We start from the raw sequence: 11118 nt of genomic DNA, 5'->3' as shown, positions 1-11118 counted from the left end.
TCGTAAAATAAAGTGGTTTGTCTGTTAAACATGAATAACTACGCACAGAAATTCCTTGATTTAAAGGATGCCTTGCAACGTAGTATTTCGCCCACGCGTCAACATTTCTACTGCATACCTTTGCTCCTGTTTGCTAATAGCTTTATCATGTTCATACGGATTAGTCAGCCACATGTTTGCACATTTTTGCGCTTGTCAAGGCGCTCGAAGCATACTTACTTCAACAATTCGCCGATTCTTTCTACAACAGTTTGCCACGAAGCAACACTTTTATTCTCTTCTCGTTCCTCAATGTTGCTCACGATCACTACCGCGATAATTCCCGCTTCGCTGCAGTAAACCTCCCTCGCAACACGTAAAAATATTCCCACATACAGTTTGTTTTATACCTCGTAACTTTCTCATCCCGCGTTTCCCAGAACCTAACCACACAACTGCGCCATCCTTCGTGCCACCGTTCGTTCTTACGCGTTCACGCACATCATCGGACGTGCCCTTGGCGCGGTCATGCAAGGTACGAAGAGAAGAGGGCGAAAGAAACTCGCGGTATCAGGCTTAACGTGCATTAACGTACGTAAGACCAGGGACGGTCTTTATTATAAAGTCTAATACGGAAAGCGAGGAGGCGCGTGCCGCAACTTTCGAAAGCGACTTACACCAGGAGGCTCGTGCCGCCGCGGCATTATTCCTCGAACTTGACTCCGTGAAAATGTGCCGGCTGGAGGCTCTCAGCGTGACACGAGGCAGAAGACCGCCATCGTTGGCTCGTCCCTTTATAAATACATAAGTAAGTTTGGTCTCTCCTCAAGACCGTCTTCCATTATTGCAGGCGTTCCAGGAATTCCGTTCACGGGTAATTCTCCAAAGTCGCGAAAGAGTAACCGTGATTTTGAATTCAACATCGCCGCGCGATGAATTTCATTACAGCATACCTGAGCCAGCCCCGTCTGATCGCCGTGAAGACAGACCCCGCTGCCTCGCGGCCAAAAATAAAGCGACCCGCCTTTTTCGGGAATTTCATTTCCAGGAGTGGAAAGCCGCCGTACCGTGTGTATCCTCTTTAAGATCGTACGGGGCAGCCAGGCACACGCGGTATATACGGGCAAACAGCGGCGAGCAACGTGGCCAGAGTAAACATCGAACGGGCGAAAGACCGCGTTTGCCCTTCGCTACCAGAGAACAGTTAATCACCGGACGAGTAGACGGACCTCGTTTAGGGTGCACGCCCCCTTGGCCGCGGCAAGAAGAGAGTTTCGAGCGGCAGAGAGGAAGCGCGATAACGTTTCCTCGACAGAAGTCGATGGGGATACGGGTTCTTGTGTTCGTGCCTTTCCACTCGTAATTCGAACGGTTTCAATTAATCCCCTCGAGCGTGCGGGACCTCGTCAAGATTCAACGCGAAGTACGATCTTGAGACACGAGGTCTCCTCTGTCGTACACTGTCTCGAGCCCTGATAGTCTGCTTCGTCGCGTGGTCACGCGGTGGCTGGTGCATAAATCTTCGCGCGTATTCCTGTCCGATAAAAGGGATCGGGGAGATGAATTCGCGAGCAAGAGGGCAACGGGGAAGTGGAACGTACGGTCGGTTACACCAAGGCGAGGTGGAGTTAAACTCTGCAAAAAACGAAGATTAACCTTTTGTCTACGGTCCGCCGCGGTGTTCCTTTGTGCGAGTTGAGCACTCTGTCGCGACACCCTGTTTTTGTCTGTGCCGTAGTCTACCCACTCCCCACTTCGCCATTTTCGGCTCGTATTCGTGCCAGACTAGCCAGTCGTCCCCTCTTCGTCCTTTCGACCCTCTTCCTCGCTACCCCATGTGAATCCACTACTCGAATACCCCGGCACAACCACCGTCGCTCCCCCCTTTAGCGAGAGCATCCGTTCTGTCCGCCTCCTCCAGCGGAAAGTTAAATCCTAGGGCTCTGCAAAAGCCACCTTCCCTTTGCTTCGCTCGCCGGCCCGTTCCTCTGGCTTTTCCTGCGCGTAGATTGCGCCCAGAGACACACGCAAAGCCTTGAAATATTCTGACCGATCCCCCGTGAAACATGGCCGGTATCCACAGACCTGCCCACGGTCTATGCCGACCCTTTTCATACCCCTTTGGCGATCTCCAACCCATCTCCCTCGCGCTGGCCACCGCGCGCGCCTTTTGGCGAGTAACGTGTAACGACCCGCAAATGAGCCTTCCTACAGCTCATTTTGATCGCCTGTCTATTCCTTCTTTTTTCTCCCCCGGTTTCCGGCCAACTATTACCCGCCGCGCACGATCAGGATCCACTTTCAATTAGCCGGTCGTTGAAAAGGAACGGCGTAATCGACATTCGGGATGAAAGCCGTCGGATGGCGAATTTGGGAGTTAAAAATTGTACCGCGGATATTATGGACGATCTCATGGTTCGGATAATATATCAATCGTAAAGGTGCTCGTTTCTACTTCGACTAATCAACATCTTTCTATATATCTCGGTATGTGGGTATTAAGTTGCAAATGGTAAATGCTTAAAATGTTTCACGATTCTTTCGCGACTGCACCGGTTAGAGGTAATTATTCCTCTGAAAACTATGGAACCACGTATTCCGCAGAAACGATCTCTGCACTAGATTAATTTATGTAAATTATTCGTCGAACATAATTGTCACAATCAACGGACTTATACATGTGAATATTTCTAGCAGTTGTTTTCGATGAAATATTTAAATAATTGATACTGTTATCTAGCAGGTAGTAGTCTATAGATGAAAGGTTATAATTATACATAAACGTACATAGACCACGGTCTAAACAGACCGCAGTCAGTATTATGAAAGGGATTTATATAATTGAACAAATCGACCTAATTAATACCTCCCAGATATACATGGTTATTGATATCATTCGAGATCAATAACTCGAAATTGCATAACCCGCGAAGCTCGCGTGTATATTCCTAAGGATAGGCAAAAAAACCGTGGCTATCTCTTTTCTAACGCGAATTCGACACTGGAGTGGCCGCTAAAGGCCGAATACAGCCGCTATTACATCGACAAGTCCCGCCGAGGATCGAGAAATATTGGAAAGCTTCCCTTGCAGCCGTTAAACGAGCTTGGCCAGTGTCGGTTGCAATTCTCAATTAATCATGCCACGGTGAACGCGAAAGGTCGTAACTAGTTTCGCCGCGGGGGCCAGGTTGAATTTGCACTGGCTATCGACTTCGTAGCATTGCACTCGCCTTTTAATACTTTCCAGGAGAGACTGTGCGATAACGTTCCGCTCAACCCTGAATCGCTGTCCGCGTTAAATTATGCGATTATCGGTCGTAACGACCGATACACATCCGCTTGAGCTCCTTCTCATCTACCGTTGCGTTCCGCTCGCGTTCGAAATAGGACAAAGGAGAAAAAAGAAAGTAGGGAGGAATATCGAAGATTTCGAACATGTCAAATGAGAGAAAAAAAGGGTAGGCTGGGAGGGAAAAATGAAGGGGAGGGAGAAAAATAAACGGACCGCATCGGTGAAATACTAGCCAGAAAACCGAACGGTCTTCATAAATCCTGCGCGTAAATCAGTCTTTATGGAGTTCTCCCCTGGGCGGTGGAAGCTATTTGGAGCATGCACGTACATATGCATATGTAACGGCGGTGGTTGCACACGGACGCGGAGCGTCGCGACGATGGCTCCTGGTGAGCGCGTTTCACACCTGTGCGCGACCCTAGTCGTCTTCGCGGCGCGTCTTATACGCCTCTGAATGGCCTCGTCCTCCTGGAAACACGACGTCGTACCGGGTTTCAGTTAATCGAGGAAACCTGTAATGTCGTTAGAAGTTAACGTAACGATCTCGAGGATCCTCCTCCTCTTCCCTCTCCGACCCTCCGCACTTCTTTGACTAGTCGTGCCGTTTTTTTTTTTTCACGTGGTACTAGCCATTGTTTGAAATTCCGCGAGTGCAAAGGTTGTGCGAATTGAAGCAGTTCCTTGAGATAATCTCGGGCTTATTTCGCTGGAGGTGTACACGCGGAAAGGTGAAAATTGGGAAAACTTTCAAATCTGCATTTTTACTAGTGACGATTTCGACGAAATTTTGTTAGTTGGGATATATGCACAATTACGATTTGCTGTGATAAATTATATACCGGATGGTTGGATAATTTTTTGTGAGAGAAATTTCTGTTCCATATGTCAGATGTAGGGAGATTCAAAGGAAGGAGTAAAAGTGTGATGCTGTCCAACGCGTTTAACTATGATCGTATATCATTTCGAACGATAAATACTTCTCTAAGCGTTGCATCTCGAAAAGGCGGGATGTCGGTCACGGATATCGCCGCGTGATTTATTATCGATTAAACCGACGTAATGCATCATTGTTACTGGAACGTACAGTCAGATATATACGTATATGAGGTCGTATCAGGATGAGCGAGAGATCCCGGTATTGAGTTGCAATCAGCCATGCAGCTAGAACCCTGTATTGCTGAGCAAGGGGTACGCCAAAACGAGCTGTAATACGTGCATTATCATTGTGATCGGTCATTCGACTCCCGGTGATATTGAACAACCTTCGAGCGGCCTTGAGATCGCCTGGAATAACCAGCAAATGATCTGAAATAACGTTGAAGTGATCGTCGAATTAATTCGGAACTGATACTCAGATAATCTGGAACATTCGTTTGCTGTACTAATTTCCAATTTGTCAATTCTCCAATTATTCATTTTCTATTTTTCTAAATTTCTAATATACTTGATTTTCCAATGTTCTAATTTTGTTAACCCTCTATGGGCCCGTGTAACTTTCAGGTCACATACTAATATATCGATATTTTCTTAAATAATTGAACTTTCTTCCACAAAATGGCATAAACGTCTTGTTGTACAATGTCTCCTTATTAACCAGTAACTTTCTTGATAACCGTTGTTACTCCAAAGTTACAATATGCATTCGTTATGATAGAATTGTCGAAACTGCTGAATTCACTGTTATTCTGCACTTGATAACCGTTGTTACTCCAAAGTTACAATATGCATTCGTTATGATAGAATTGTCGAAACTGTTGAATTCACTGTTATTCTGCATTTATAAGTCGACATTTGCTAATTTCACGTTACATAAATTCTTTTACAGTCAAGAGAAATATTCGGCCCATAGAGGGTTAATTCTCCAACTTCCCAATTGTTTAATATCTTGATACCCCAATTTCCAGTATTTCTATTTTTCCTAATTTCCGATTTCCTAATGTGCTAATTCTCTAATTCTACAAATTCCAAATTTTTAAAATCTTGACACCCCAAAGTATTTCTAATTTCTCAATTTTTCATTTCTTCAATATCCCATTTTCCCTAATCTTCCAATATCCCAATTTCCTGATTCCTGATATTCCAATGTTCTAATTCTCTAATTTCACAAATCCCCAATTGTCTAATATCCCGATACCCATATTCCAGCAATTCTAGTTTTTCAATTTCCCAGCTTTTCGTCTCTTCAATTTCCTAACTCACGCACACACTTTCCCAATCACCCAATTTTCTAATTTCCAAATTACTAAGTCACTCCTCCATCGATCTGCGTTAATCCAAATTAAACCTCGCCGAACCTTTCTTCCCACATACATATATCCATACACGTTCCGTTTCTCCTTCGCCACAAAGCTATCGAGCAAATCTCCGAAAAACCACTCCACCCCCGGTTTCATCCCTTTCTGCACGCGGTTTTTTTTTCCCAGACCAAAAGAGGATCCTTTCTCCGGGCCAGGTTTAAAAGTCGCCGAGATTTACTCTTCCACCGGGCGAAAGAAACGGATTGACGTCTCGTATGAAGACGAGAGAAGCGGGTCTTGGAACGCTTTCGAAACACGACCGTACAGGGCACACAGACGCGCTGAACAGGACAAGGACCGGATTCACGTGCTTGCAAGCTCACGCCGGTCTGCGTGCGGTACGTGCAAAGGTACGATATAGGGGAATCGAGTCCGTAAATCTCGGCTGGTCGTCCCCAGAGAACCATGTCTCAGTCACAGCGCGCGATCGCGCGAGTTAAAGGGTTTCGGTTTAGGGCACGTACCCGTACACACGTGAGCATGTGTTCACGCGAGATTCTCGCGTCGAGACGTCTGGAGCTTGGGTCTCATTAATGTGACTTTGATTCGCCGACTCGAGGCCATAAAACAGCTACGAGGGATGTGAATTATTCAGGATTTTTCCCGAAATCCCCGGAGCAGAGGGATAAAAACGAGCGGGTAAGTTCGTTCACGTGTAATCGTTTAAATCGACGATATAATGGTATATTGCGGGAGATCGCCTTTGAATTTTTGTTTATCGCAAAGTGTGCCGTTAATGAAATTTCTTGGAAATTTTTTATAACGTAGTATATTAAGTACTCTATAAAGAGTTTACAAGGTAGAGTGTAATCAAGTAGTCGCAGTAAACGGGAACAAATCGTGTTTCAATTTTTATTTGTGTTACTTTGAAGTCACAAATTTGTCACAAGATCGTCGAGTATATTAAATACTCCTTAAAGAATTTATTAACTAATCGCCGTTTAATTTTTCTTTATGTCAAAGTGTGGCATTAAGGGAATTATTTTTACATTCCATATTTGTTACAATTTTCTGTTCTTCGATTATTTGACATACTCCTCAAAAAACAAAGAAAGAACATAATAGGCAAAGGCAAGTACGCTCAATGAATTAACAAATTTTCCAAACTCTACTTAAACTCGGTTTCTAACAAAAATCGCCTCACTTCGTTAAGAACTGTAAGAAATATTTCTCGCGATACGTATCTATACATTCTCATTTAGCTTGAAGAATTCACGAGTATCTTAAGTATCTTCCACATTTAACTTCGAACTGATCGATGGAATCGCTGAAAGGAAGCTTTTGATTTTTATACGAGCGTGTACACGTACGGGATCGCATATTTTACGGGGCCGATTACGCGGCGGAATAAACTCGATAAGCGGAACGGCGCCGCGCTCGAAACGACAGTAGAGTGCGTGGATATAAACAAGCTGAACGGTTCGGAACGATTCGGCCAATGCGCCATTCCATTGTGCTTTTCAACGGCCGGGTGTGATCTTCCCGATAAATAAGGTCGAGGTATTAAAAGGCAGCAGAGTGGTAGCAGCATCGAAAAATAATAGAAAATACGCGTGAAGTACCATCGGTGCGTCGCTCGAGCGGGTCAATATTTAAACGCGACGTAAAACATCGTCGCGTGTGAGCCATTCCACGTCAAATCGCACACTTTCTGCCACTATATCACCAATTTTTTTCAAACTCGGCATATTTATTCGCCGCTATGAAACACCGAGCTGTGTCGAATTTTAGTCTTCCGCGTTCAACCGTTTGCAAGATATTCAATTTTCTCCAGGTTACTCTCGAAACTTTCTTTTCTAGAAGATACTTCCAGCAATCGACACGTAATTTTTCTTTATACAAATCTGCCAGGCAGAATAAACGTCAAAATTTAAATTGAATTTTTCGTACATACATATGTATGTGGAAAAACTTTTCATCTTTAACCCTTTAACCTATAACAACGAGTCAGACTCGTGGCAGAGATTCTGGTCCTAATGTGACAAAAATGGTTGTATTAGAAAGAAAAATTCAACCTCATCCTAACTCTCGTTTCAATTTGTAAGACTGGGAATTACTAAATGTAATTAATCTGTAACAGATTAGCTTTTGTTACTTGATACATGTTAGGGTGTACTCGAGCCCTGAATATTGCACTACGTGCCGTCTATAGTTTTCTTGAAGGACCACCCAAAGGTTGATAACGGCTTTGGGACCGTAGTAATGAGTGACGCTTCTGACTGTCTTGTCTCTATGATCTGTTACTCTTTTAAAGACCACTGTCCGGTCCCAGCACTCCCGTTTCCCTTTCCTCGTGTCCTCCCTTCCATTGCGCCCTTGGCGTGTGTCTTTTCTGGAAGGAGAACTGGGTTCTTCCCGAGAGAAAGTGGGAGAGATGGGGGTGACTAACTGTTCACCGTTAGGAAAAAAACCCCGGACTTGGTGACGTCGTCTTTCGCCAGGTCACCGCTTGGGTCTTTGGGGTTTATGACATGGCCTGTGTTACCGAGTCCTAAATTCTATGAACTAGCGAAACATGATTAAAAAGGTGAAAAAGGGAAAAACTAATTTTGTCACGTACCATCCTAATGCTGGTGCACGGATGGTACGCGCATTCAACAAAGGTCTCAAAGATAACTGCCTGCCTGCTCCATGTCATAAACCTCGGCAAGCTAAACTATAACAATACAGTATTGAAACAGTAAATGGCTGAAAAAGAAATCATAGATTAAGGGGTTAATACTTTCTCTGCCACGTGTACACAATATGTTGCGTCGTGGACCTTGATCGAGTCTTATGATCAGGAGTTCTGGCGCAGGTTGATGATTGCTCTCGCTGGTTCGAGGTGTATTAAAACTTCGTTGTTGGGTTAGATGCTTTTTATTTTGATTAGATGTTGTAGATGTTTTGATGAATTCTTGTATTGATTAGATGTGTTTTAGATGTTTAGTTGAATTTGGATTGTTCGTTTCGTGACGATGTGTCTCGAGCACTCGTCTGACAGTGATTGATGGTTTTCAAGTGTGTAGGTGTATACATAGACATTAGGTTGGTTCTGATTGGTGATTGTGTTATGGAGGCGGAAAACGTGGTGTATTCTGCTATTGGTCGACGAAAACTGTGACCTTTTGGTAACGAATGTTTTATGGTCCCGAGTGTTTTTGGGACCTATTGTCCGAGTGTCGCGCTGGTGAGTCCACAGGGGGTATATTGCGGTCTTCCGAACGTCGGCACCTCGGTCTGGCGGCCAAATGTAACTAAGTTGTTTATTACTATAATCCGCCGAACCGAGACTTCGTTGCGTCCTAATCAGGTCGCAACACAATAGTTTTCAAAAATGGAACTTCCATTAAATGAAAAAAGCTACTCCTTGACTCAGTGCTCGTGCAAAATATGTATAAAGGAAAATTAGAACGTTAGGTATTCAACCCGTACCTATATTTTCCTGTAAGTAAATATTTGAATGTGATCTCTCAACTTTATTTCAACATTCTGGTGAAGCTTATAATTTTCCCATGGCACGGAATGTGTTAAACTGACCCCAAGAGCAACTTAGTATCTCTCAGCCATCCAGAAGTATTAAAAACGAAACTAGAATATGTCAGCCCGTTTCCATCGATTTTCCAACATTTCAACATATACGTACTCCCAAACTATTCAACGCAAGAGATCAAAATTTAACGCAAGCCGGTTTCTCGTGCCGTCCAATAAACGTGGCGAGTTTGAAAACTGAAAAAGTCATCGTCACGGTGGCAGAAAGTGCGCGCGATTCGACGTGGAACAGTTGAAGCGCGTGTTGCATGCGAACATCGAACCGTATTTAGTACATTCTAGTTACCTCCATCCTCATTGTCTACGTTACACAGCTTGCCCACCTGCCCCTTGATCCTTACAAATCAGTCGGAGCGAAATCTATCTCTTCGTTTTTTTTTTCGGCTGGTGCAAAAAAAAAAAGGAAACAGAGGAAAAAGGAGGAGGACAAAGAGAGACGCACAAAACAGGTAGCGAGTGAATAGGAGGGAAAAATAATAAAAGCAGTATTTTTGGAGAAGCGACAGCGGCGGAGAACGAGGGGGCGGAGAGAAGGGGGTGAATCTCGATAAACGACAGGCCACGAGAGCCGACGCAGTTGATTAATTCATACCGCCCATTTTCAGTGACTACTCGTTTCGCGGATACGGACGCTTTTGTCTCTATTTTTTTTTTCGTTTTTTTTTTTTTACTCCGTTCCAAGCGACGGTACTGACATTTTTGCGCCGCTTGATATCGAATCCATTGGCCATGGATACGGGGGCATCGATTATCGTGTTTCCACTTGGCAAAAGGGGTCACTTCTTCTGCGACCATCTGCGTCAATGTAACCCAGAAACTGCGTCCGCGTTGTCGAAACTAATTCCACCCTATACACCGCCACCCATCCCCATTTTCGTTTCAGAAACTGTGATTGCGGATCCAGCTTTCGCCCCGTGTTGCTTTTTGTCTTGGTCCTCGCCGAGGATTACGCGAGCTCTCGAGCATCGAATTTCGTTTGACGTGTAAATACTCGGAGTCGAGAAGTGAACTATAATTGTGGCCATCGGTTGGATATGCCTGTATCGAGCTCGAGGTGAATTCCTGCAAAGTGGAATTTTTGAACTGTTCAGTTATGCGGTGTTTGAGATATTGTTGGGTACCGAAGTTGAACCGTTTGAAAGGGAACTGTGCGCAATGTACACTGACGTTCGTAGGTATTAGGACAACCGTTGTGTTCGTGTAGAAAGTATTGCATGGTTTATATTACGTTTCCCCGTCAAAGTAAAAATATACATATACTACCGGCCAGAAGTTTGGAACCACCGAGCATTGCAATTTTCACAAAAATTTGCAGAAAACAGTCAGTGACTTTGAGAATTTTTTATCGTTCGAATCAATTGATACGAGATAAACTGATAAATCTGGAATTGAGATAAACTTCAAATCTATAAGAAATTAGCAGCAGATTTAATATTGATGAAAAGTGGGAGGTGATTCCGAACTTTTGGCCGGTAGTGTATACAGTAAATTCTCTACAAGAGTCAGTAAAGTTGGATTCTACAATTAACAGTATAAATGGTCCTACGCCTAGGTCTGCGTCATTGCTGCATCCATGTTATCTCGCTCGCAATTGAAAGTAATGTCTAGCTAGCTATGACGTTTAAAATTTTTAGTTGACAACATTTATTTTATTTTAATTATTCTAAACATTTGAGGCACTCCATTCACTGATGATCACCATGGCCATATCGAGGAAACAATCTAATGTTAATACTTATTGAGTGATTAATTTAATTTCATAATATATCGCTTTGGATGAATTACAAAAACAAATTGCTAAAAAGTTAGAATAAATACCTGAACACATTATCCGTCGAATGTAGAGGCAGATCCACCGTTTGGTTGCCAATTATTTATCACATAGAGTCAGCCTATCTCCACGTAAAAAAAAAACAAAAATGTAGGGTCGATTCGACAAGTGTCAGTAAAATGTAGGGTCAGCCTACATCCACGTAAAAAAAAAAAAAAAATGTAGGGCCGATTCCACAAGTGTCAGTA

The sequence above is a fragment of the Habropoda laboriosa genome, unplaced genomic scaffold (assembly GCF_001263275.1).
Source record: "Habropoda laboriosa isolate 0110345459 unplaced genomic scaffold, ASM126327v1 scaffold92, whole genome shotgun sequence".
Classification (NCBI taxonomy): domain Eukaryota; kingdom Metazoa; phylum Arthropoda; class Insecta; order Hymenoptera; family Apidae; genus Habropoda; species Habropoda laboriosa.
The sequence above is the reverse complement of the archived record's forward strand: the minus strand, read 5'-3'. Positions refer to the sequence as shown.